Here is an 8,689-nt window from a genome sequence, read left to right as displayed (position 1 = left end):
GGGTCAGGGAGGTCCAGGGGGTCACATTTTGTGTTAAGCCCATTGTAAGTGTCAAAAACCTAATTTAACTTTAAGTTATCACACTTTGGGTTAGAGCATCCCTGCCCACTATGAGATATTTTGGGGCCATGGGCATATTAACTAGGCGGAGTTTAGGTAAGGCAATATTTCTGGTGGTTAAGGAGAGGCATACCTATTTGTCTTCCACCTATGTTCAGTAACTCTCCCAAGATTATAGGGGGTAACTTGTTTAAATTTAGTGGGATCCCAGGTATGACCATAATTTTAGCCCCCGTGTTGATGAAGGCCATTAAAATTTGCCAACTGGTACATCTCAGTAGATTTTGAAGTTAATTCACAATCTATGCTGCAGAGCTGTAAAGGCCAATCTTTTATCTTTTTATTGTATACATTTTTTGGTGCATCTTGGATTTCCAATTGGGTCAAATTGAGGACCTCTGTTTCTGTTTTGTTGTTGTTGTTGTTTCCTCTGGCTCTGGCATCCAGGTGTCATTATTGTTATTATTTTTTGATGGTTACTGGATATACTTCAGGGAGTGGGTGTTCTCTACCTTGCTTATATTTAGAAATTTCATCTCAAAGAGCGTGAAATTAATACAGTCCGAATTAGGGGCCTGCCTTTTAGAAATGGTTGCTTTATTGGGTTTAAGGACCCAGGGTTTAAGTTGTGTTTGAATTAACCCTTTGGCTATGCCACCAGGGTGCAAAGCGTATTTTTTTTCTGTATAACTCTCAGGATTGAGAACTTTGTTGTGAGAAACACATAGGCAGCAGCGGCAGCAGCAAAACCATTCTGTAGGGTCCTACTGAGTCACCTGTTTTTAGGAGTATGACTTCAGCATATACTTCCATGCAAGGACCGCTCAATGGCATGCATATTGCATAGGGTATCTGTCTTTCCCCAAGCACTCTATAAAATGGGGACTAAAGTCCCGTTAAGACATACAATGAATGGTAACAGAGTAAGAGTCATTCCCCTGAGCCCAGTGGCAGTCATGGCTTATGCTGGAATTAAGACACACAAAGGAGTCCAGACACATTATCCAAGGTCACTTCAAGGAGGGCCCCAATCCCATGCTCCTGTTTCTAAATGCCAATTAGTGAAACTTCTGATTTAGGTTTGTTAAGTATATAACAGAGGCTTGAAAGCTCAGCAAATTCAGCAGAAAGCAGCTCAGCTCAAAGAGCAAGCCAGCCTGCCGGCAGTGGCACAACTCAAAGCGCATGCAAGCCAGCAGGCAGCAGGGCCTGTTCACAAGTCAAAGCCAAAGAAGAATGACCCTCGGTGGTGGTGGTCATTGCCTAGGCATACTGCTCACAGAGTTGTGGTCACCCTGCAAAAGGGGATGGACTCTATCACTCCAGATTTGTTCATATGCCACACACACACACACACACACACACACACACACACACGAGACAAGGTTTATTACTCACTCACGTAATAAGCAAGGCAGGCTTCCCTAGTAGGTCCAAAATGGCTTGAGAAAGCAAAGAATGGAGGTTGGCTTGGGTTTGATGGTAGCTGGGGGATAGGGTTGGGTTGTGGGTTCCTGCCCATAAGTCAGGCTTATATAGTGTTGAACTTCTTGGCATCACCAAAGGACAGAACATCCAGGCTCTGTTATTGGCCTGTTCAGATGTGAGGCAGAAGAGGAAGAGGAAAGGTTGGGGCTTGAAAGCTATCAGCAGTCAGATATCAAAAATGGAGTGAGATTATTACAGATATATTATTTCCTTTAATACCTAGTTACAGAGAAGAAAATAGGCTTAAATAGGCCACAGCGCTATTAAAAAAATAAAATAGTGGAACTAGAGTCAAACTCTGGCCCATCTGACTTCCAAACCTATTCACTTCTTTTTTCCTTTTTTGGTAACGATGGGGTCTCGCCCTGTTGCCCAGGCTGATCTCAAACTCTGGGCTTCAAGTGATCTACCTGCTTTGGACCCCCGAAGTGCTGGGATTAAAAGAGCCACTATGCCTGGCTCAAACCTATTCACTCGACCACTAGGCTACATTGCCTCAGGAAGAAAGTGAAGGGTCTAAGCTCTAACAATCCAGGCTCTACAGATATCATGAAGGGAACATCAGTTATCAGTGAAGAACTCTATCCATTAATAAGGAGTTGGACAACATTAGAGTATAAAACAGAGAAGAATAGGGAGTGTGGGCCAATTTGGGCTTGAAATGTATGTTGACTAGAGATCTCTGTCCCTTGGTATGGTTGGTCAGAGCAATTCATTATAACTCTATTTGATTATCCCCACTTAAAGTTGCTGTCCCAGTAGTCCGTACAAGCATTGGTGGATTTGCTGGATGCAGTGGCTCATGACTGCAATCCCGGCTCTTTGGGAGGCTGAGGCGGGCGGATCGCTTGAGCCCAGGAGTTTGAGACCAACCCGACAAACATGGCAAAACTCTGTTTCTACAAGAAAGTAAAAAATTAGCCAGGTGAGGCAGAGTGCACCTATGGTCCCAGCTACTCAGGAGGCTAAGGTGGGAGGATCAACCAAGCCCGGGGAGGTAGAGGCTGCAGTGAGCCGGGATTATACCACTGCACTCCAGCCTGGGTGACAAAGCAAGACCCTGTCTAAACAAACAAACAAAAAACATTGGTGGGTTGGTGTCTAGTATCAATATTAATTGCAGAGTTTCTTAGCCTAGAGTAGTGGGGGAGAAAGAAGGGGTCAGAGAAGGGGCATATGGATGAGTATCAAGAGTTCAGTGCATCAGGCCAGGCGCAGTGGTTTATGCCTGTAATCCCAGAACTTTGGGAGGCTGAGGCAGGCCGATCACGAGATCAGGAGTTCGAGACCAGCCTGGCCAACATGGTGAAACCCCGTGTTTACTAAAAATACAAAAATTAGCTGGGCCTGGTGGTGCATGCCTGTAATCCCAGCTACTTAGGATGCTGAGGGAGGAGAATCATTTGAACTTGGGAGGCGGAGGTTGCAGTGAGCTGAGATTGTGCCACTGAACTCCTGCCTGGGCGACAGGGCGACACTCCATCTCAGAAGAGTTCTGTGAATCAGATACACACACACACACGCACACACACATACACACACACACACACACACACAAACACACACACACAGCTTTTCTTCCAGTTTTCTTTCTGTTACTTTGAAAGTCATCTTTGAAAAAAATTTGGTGTCAAATTATATGATTATGATATTGTTCCATTTCAAACAGTTGTGGAATGGTAATATACAAAGTTTATGGTTATGGTTGTGTCAATGCCTATATTAATTTCTCACTGACAAAAATTAAAGAAGATATGCCTTGCCTTAATATTCAAGGGAATCTGTCTTTGTTCACATCAAGTTTAGCTAAATTGGGAAGTATCAAGAGATAAAAGCATGATGCAACTGACGTATCCCTTGGTTTTGCTTTCCTCATTGAACATTATGGGATACTAAAGCCACAATGGTTCTGTGAATGCAAATCACTCATCAGAGGGTGCATAAAACAAACAAAACCGAAGAAGCAACTTCCATTTCAGCATCTTGCAGTGTGGGTGTGTTTCCTGAGACAAACCTTAAATTTGGAAAGGCTGGAACTCCACCTGATCTTACGTTTGTCTCAGCCCCAATGCCATATTTAGAAACATTCTACAACATTGTCACTCACATTGGCAAAAATACAGAGTATCTGTACAACTGGGGATATCTCGAAGAAGCCAGTACCGTAGCAGTGATCAAGCTGGTTTATGACTTGGAGCAGAGAAATCAATAAAGTAGTGCCTCTCTCAAATAACTTCACCTACTCCAAAAGATGAACACTTATTTCTTTTTTTTTTCTTTCTCGCTCTGGCGCCCAGGCTGGAGTGCAGTGGCGCGATCTCGGCTCACTGCAAGCTCCGCCTCCCGGGTTCACGCCATTCTCCTGCCTCAGCCTCCCAAGTAGCTGGGACTACAGGCGCCGGCCGCCACCACGCCCGGCTAATTTTTTTTTTTTTTTTTTGCATGTTTAGTAGAGACAGGGTTTCACTGTGTTAGCCAGGATGGTCTCGATCTCCTGACCTCGTGATCCGCCCGCCTCGGCCTCCCAAAGTGCTGGGATTACAGGCGTGAGCCACCGCGCCCGGCCGATGAACGCTTATTTCTTTGGGATATTTTAAAGCAAGAATTGTAGCGATTTCTCCTTCCTTCAGCTTGCAACTGCGTGCAACTGCCGACGCCTTTCAGTGCGGAGGTAGTACTCTTCATGCACTCTTCATCCACTATGTGCATTCTGACGCCTTCAGAAGAAACATTTTCTTTTGGTGGGTCCCTTTGGAAACATCATGCCTGAAAAGTTTATTTTCTTCAGACACAACTTTAACTGGGGAAAATGTCTGGGTATGGATGACAGCATCTGGCATGCCTTACAACACATATGGCTTCCTTGTTTTAATGGAGACGCTGCGTGCTTTATTACTTTCTATACTGGCATGGGGACTCGGCCAAAATCCTGAAGGGAGTCTTGTCTCGTGCCCTAAAAGCTGGCCTTTTGAGGAGTTTTTGCTACCGAATGGATGCAGAATATCGTGTTCTTCCTATTTACATATAAGTATGCTGCCTTTCCAGAAAACAACTCCCCCAAGCTCTTGATTGAACATGGGGCAGAATTTTCACCTTTATGAGAGTATGAAAAGCTCCTTTGCAGTTCCCCACCCTGTGTCCAAGTGTTCTCATTGTTCAGTTCCCACCTATGAGTGAGAACACGCGGTGTTTGCTTTTCTGTCCTTGTGATAGTTTGCTCAGAATGATGGTTTCCAGCTTCATCCATGTCCCTACAAAGGACATGAACACATCCTTTTTTATGGCTGAATAGGGAGGGGGCAGGGATAGCATTAGGAGGAATACCTAATGTAAATTACTAGTTAATGGATGCAGCACACCAACATGGCACATGTATACATATGTAACAAAGCTGCACGTTGTGCACATGTACCCTAGAACTTAAAGTATAATAATAATAATAATAATAATAATAATAATAATAATAATAAGAAGAAGAAGAAGAAGAAGAAGAAGAAGAAGAAGAAGAAAAGCTCCTTTGCAGAACAATTTGGCAGGAAATTCTTTTACCACTGGACTTACTTGGAAGAAATTATTGTTCACCACAATGAAGCCAATATTTCCATGCAAGGTCCTTCAGTTACCATTATAGTCAGTGCAGACAAATCGGGAGCTTTTTTTGGCAAAAATGTTAACCTGCAGTGGTGAAGTCTCTGCTCTGAACTGCTGTGTGAACCAAAATCTTACCCTGCAGGGGGATAACTGCAAACTTCTCAAGGCTGAATGAAAGCGCTTCTGCAGATTGGAGCCAAAAATGACAGCCTTATAAATTTCATGGCGCATCCAAATCTGAAAACACCTTGAAACACTGATGAAGTCATTTGAAGGTTACTTACACTCAGATCATCTTCAGATTTAATGATAGATTCATAAACTCTTCCCTCGTTGACCCAGCCTCATTAACTTAAGGACAAAAGAAAACAGGTGACATGAATTTAATTTACAAAGTCTTGGAGGATTTGGTGTTTATTGACATAGCCCCACTCTAACTCAGCAAAGCAAGCAATGGGAATGTTAATTTTGTCTTTTCCTGTGCATTTTGGGGGTTCAGGGTTTTTGACCCTTAGTGCCATTTAACGGAAAATTTAAAATTGATTTGGGATTGATATCAAAGACTACTTCACAAAGCCAACTTTTAATTCAAGCCAAGAAGTTATAGTATTTTCATTAAAATGTGATTTTGAGAAGAAGAAAATTTTAAACATTTCTGTTTTATTTGCAATTTTGGATTGACCCCCTTTACCATTTAAATAGGCCTTAACTCTTAGAATAAGTTCTAAAATAATTAGATCAGGGTTGTTTTTTTTTAAGACAGCTTTTAACTTCTATTGATATACAAGACATACATTTCCAATGTAAAACAAATTAAATGCAAAAGTTTTGGTGTGTGTATTTTTGTGTGTTTTTCTGAGAAGGAGGAGCATAGCTTTCTTCAGGTTTTCAAAGAAGCCTGGGATGCTCATACCGGAAAGAACTGTAGCATATGACCAGGTTGGCTACTCTGACCTCGGTTCCACTGGTTCCAATTACTCCCAATCATAGGTTTAGGCTGTTGAGTTCTCGTCAGGCTGTTGCACCTCAGCCAGCTCCCCTTTTGAAAACAAAAACCTGGGAAGGTTAATCAGTCCAGTCCCTGGTCCTTAAGTCAATCAGTACAGCATTGAAGTTATGCATGAATTTCCCAAAGGTAAACAGATTTCTATTTAAATGTTATTGCTCTCATTAGCATCAGCGGTTTTCATTATAAATGTGCTGAGAAGTTCTTTTCTAATCTAGTTTATAAATTATGCTTATTACTTTCAGATGTTGAAAAGAAATCATTTTTTTTTTTTTTTTTTTTTTTTTTTTTTTTTGGTTCTCAGTGTCCTTTTTCCCTGACGCTTTTATTTACTCTGCTCCCTCGTGATGAGCTGTATTTCTATTACAGCCTTCACTACCTTTCTCAATGGCCTATTTCCCCCGAGTTCCTTTGATTCCCTGCCATTATAAATCCTCCTTTTTCTCCTTCTACTCTGAGTGTTCCTTCTTTGACTCACACTAATAATTGTAGTTACACATTTATTTTATTGTTACCTTCCATCTACGGCAAGAAATAGTGGTTTTCAATTACATTGGCTATATCATGTGTCCTATTTAGAAATACATTTAAATTAAAAAGTGAGTTGATGTAATGCAGGGATCAACAAACTTTTTCTGTAGAGGACTGAATGGTAAATAATTTTGGCAAAAAATTCAACAGATAATTACAGGAAACAGATAATGACAGTGGGTGTGAAAGTGACCTCAGAGTGCCAACAGATATGTGTGTGTGTGCGGGACCGAGGGAGCTGTGTTGGCCCTGAAAAAACTGCCCTTTTCTATCCACTCTAGATTATCCACCAATACATTATGATACACTTTATGTTAGCCTTTGCCATTTAACACATGAGGAAACAGGCTAAAGGGCTGGGCAGGGTGGCTCGTGTCTATAATCCCAGCTATTTGGGAGGCCAAGGCGAGCAGATCACTTGAGGTCAGGAGTTTGAGACCAGCCTGGCCAACATGGCAAAACCCCATCTCTACCAAAAAACAAAAATTAGCTGGAGATGGTGGTGTATGCCTGTAATCCTGCTACTCTGGAGGCTGAGGCACAAGAATCGCTTGAGCCCGGAGGTTGCAGTGAGCCGAGATCACACCACTGCACTCCAGCCTGGGTGACAGAGTGAGACATGGTCTCAAAAAAAAAAAAAAAAAAAGGGCTAAAGTATTGCTGAACGTCACAGAACTAGTAGGTAGAAGAAGTGAGATTTGAGCCAGATACTCTGACCCCAAGACCCATGTGCTTCACCACAACGCTATCCCTTGCCCCAATTATGTTGACTAAGGAATTGACTCTTCCCCTTAGGAGGTCTCAGTATAACAGAAACCAGTTCAGTCTTTAGAAAGTTGTCAACCTACGCACATGTGCTTGGCATCCTCCCTCTTATAATTTCCCTGCAAAGGTGAGCAATGCAAGCCCTGTACGTGGGAGAGCTTGGCCTCTTCCCTTGTATCAGGGGATGGACTGAGAGCCTGCTTGCCAGTAGTCAACTCCAGGTGTCTGTGCAGATGGGCAGGCAACTTATCTATCCATTGTCTGCTATTGCTGTAATGATAAGGGATGTCTGCTTATGGGGCAAAGCAACCACAATAATATCAACAAATAATAACAACTACCCCACACTTGTATGATTCACCAGATGTCAGACACTCTCCTAAGCACTTCAATGTGTTGCATGTATAATCAATCCTCATTTGACACCCTCTGATGTCAATCGACACCCTCTGAGCTGGGGTATTAATGTCCCAGGGCTACTGTAACAAATGACCACAAACTGTGTGGCTTAAGACAACAGAAATGTATTCTTTCATAATTCTGGAAGCTCGAAGTCTAAAGTCCCTCCAAAGCCTTAAGGGAAGAATCTTTCCTTGCCTATTCCAGATTCTCGTGGATACTGGCATTCCCTGGCTTGCAGATGAATCTCTCCATTCTCTGCTGTGGCCTCATGTGGCCTTCCTGATGCATCTGTCTCTGCGTCTCCAAATCTCTCCTTCCTCATAAGAACACCAGTCATTAGATTTAGGGGTCTCCCTAATTCCGCATGACCTCTTCTTCACTTGATTACATCTGCAAAGACCCTATTTCCAAATAAGGTCACATTCACAGGTACCAGGGGTTGAGACTTTAACATATCTTTTTTTTTGGGGGGGGGTACAATTTAACTCACAACATATGGGTACTATTATTATTTCCATTTTACAAATGGGAACTCAAAAGGACTGAAAGATTAGGAATCTGTCCAAGGTCACACAGCTTTATCAGCGGACTCAGGATTCAAACTCAGGTATTCTGGAAGTCTCTGCTCTCAACCACTGTGTGAACAACTGCTTTGCCTGCAGAACTGCCTGGCCCTCCCAAAGCACCTGGCATTGACAAACACCAATTGAATTAGCTGAATGTGAATGTCTAATGCTTGTGTGGCCATGTCAGTGGTAGCTCCCAGGAGCCTGAGGACAGGTGAGGGACTTGGCAGGGCGTGAGGATTCTCATTCATCTGAACAGGGAACCGGTCTCTCCGTGTGG

Source organism: Pongo abelii, chromosome 18 (assembly GCF_028885655.2).
Source record: "Pongo abelii isolate AG06213 chromosome 18, NHGRI_mPonAbe1-v2.0_pri, whole genome shotgun sequence".
Classification (NCBI taxonomy): domain Eukaryota; kingdom Metazoa; phylum Chordata; class Mammalia; order Primates; family Hominidae; genus Pongo; species Pongo abelii.
Note: the sequence above shows the minus strand (reverse complement) of the source record.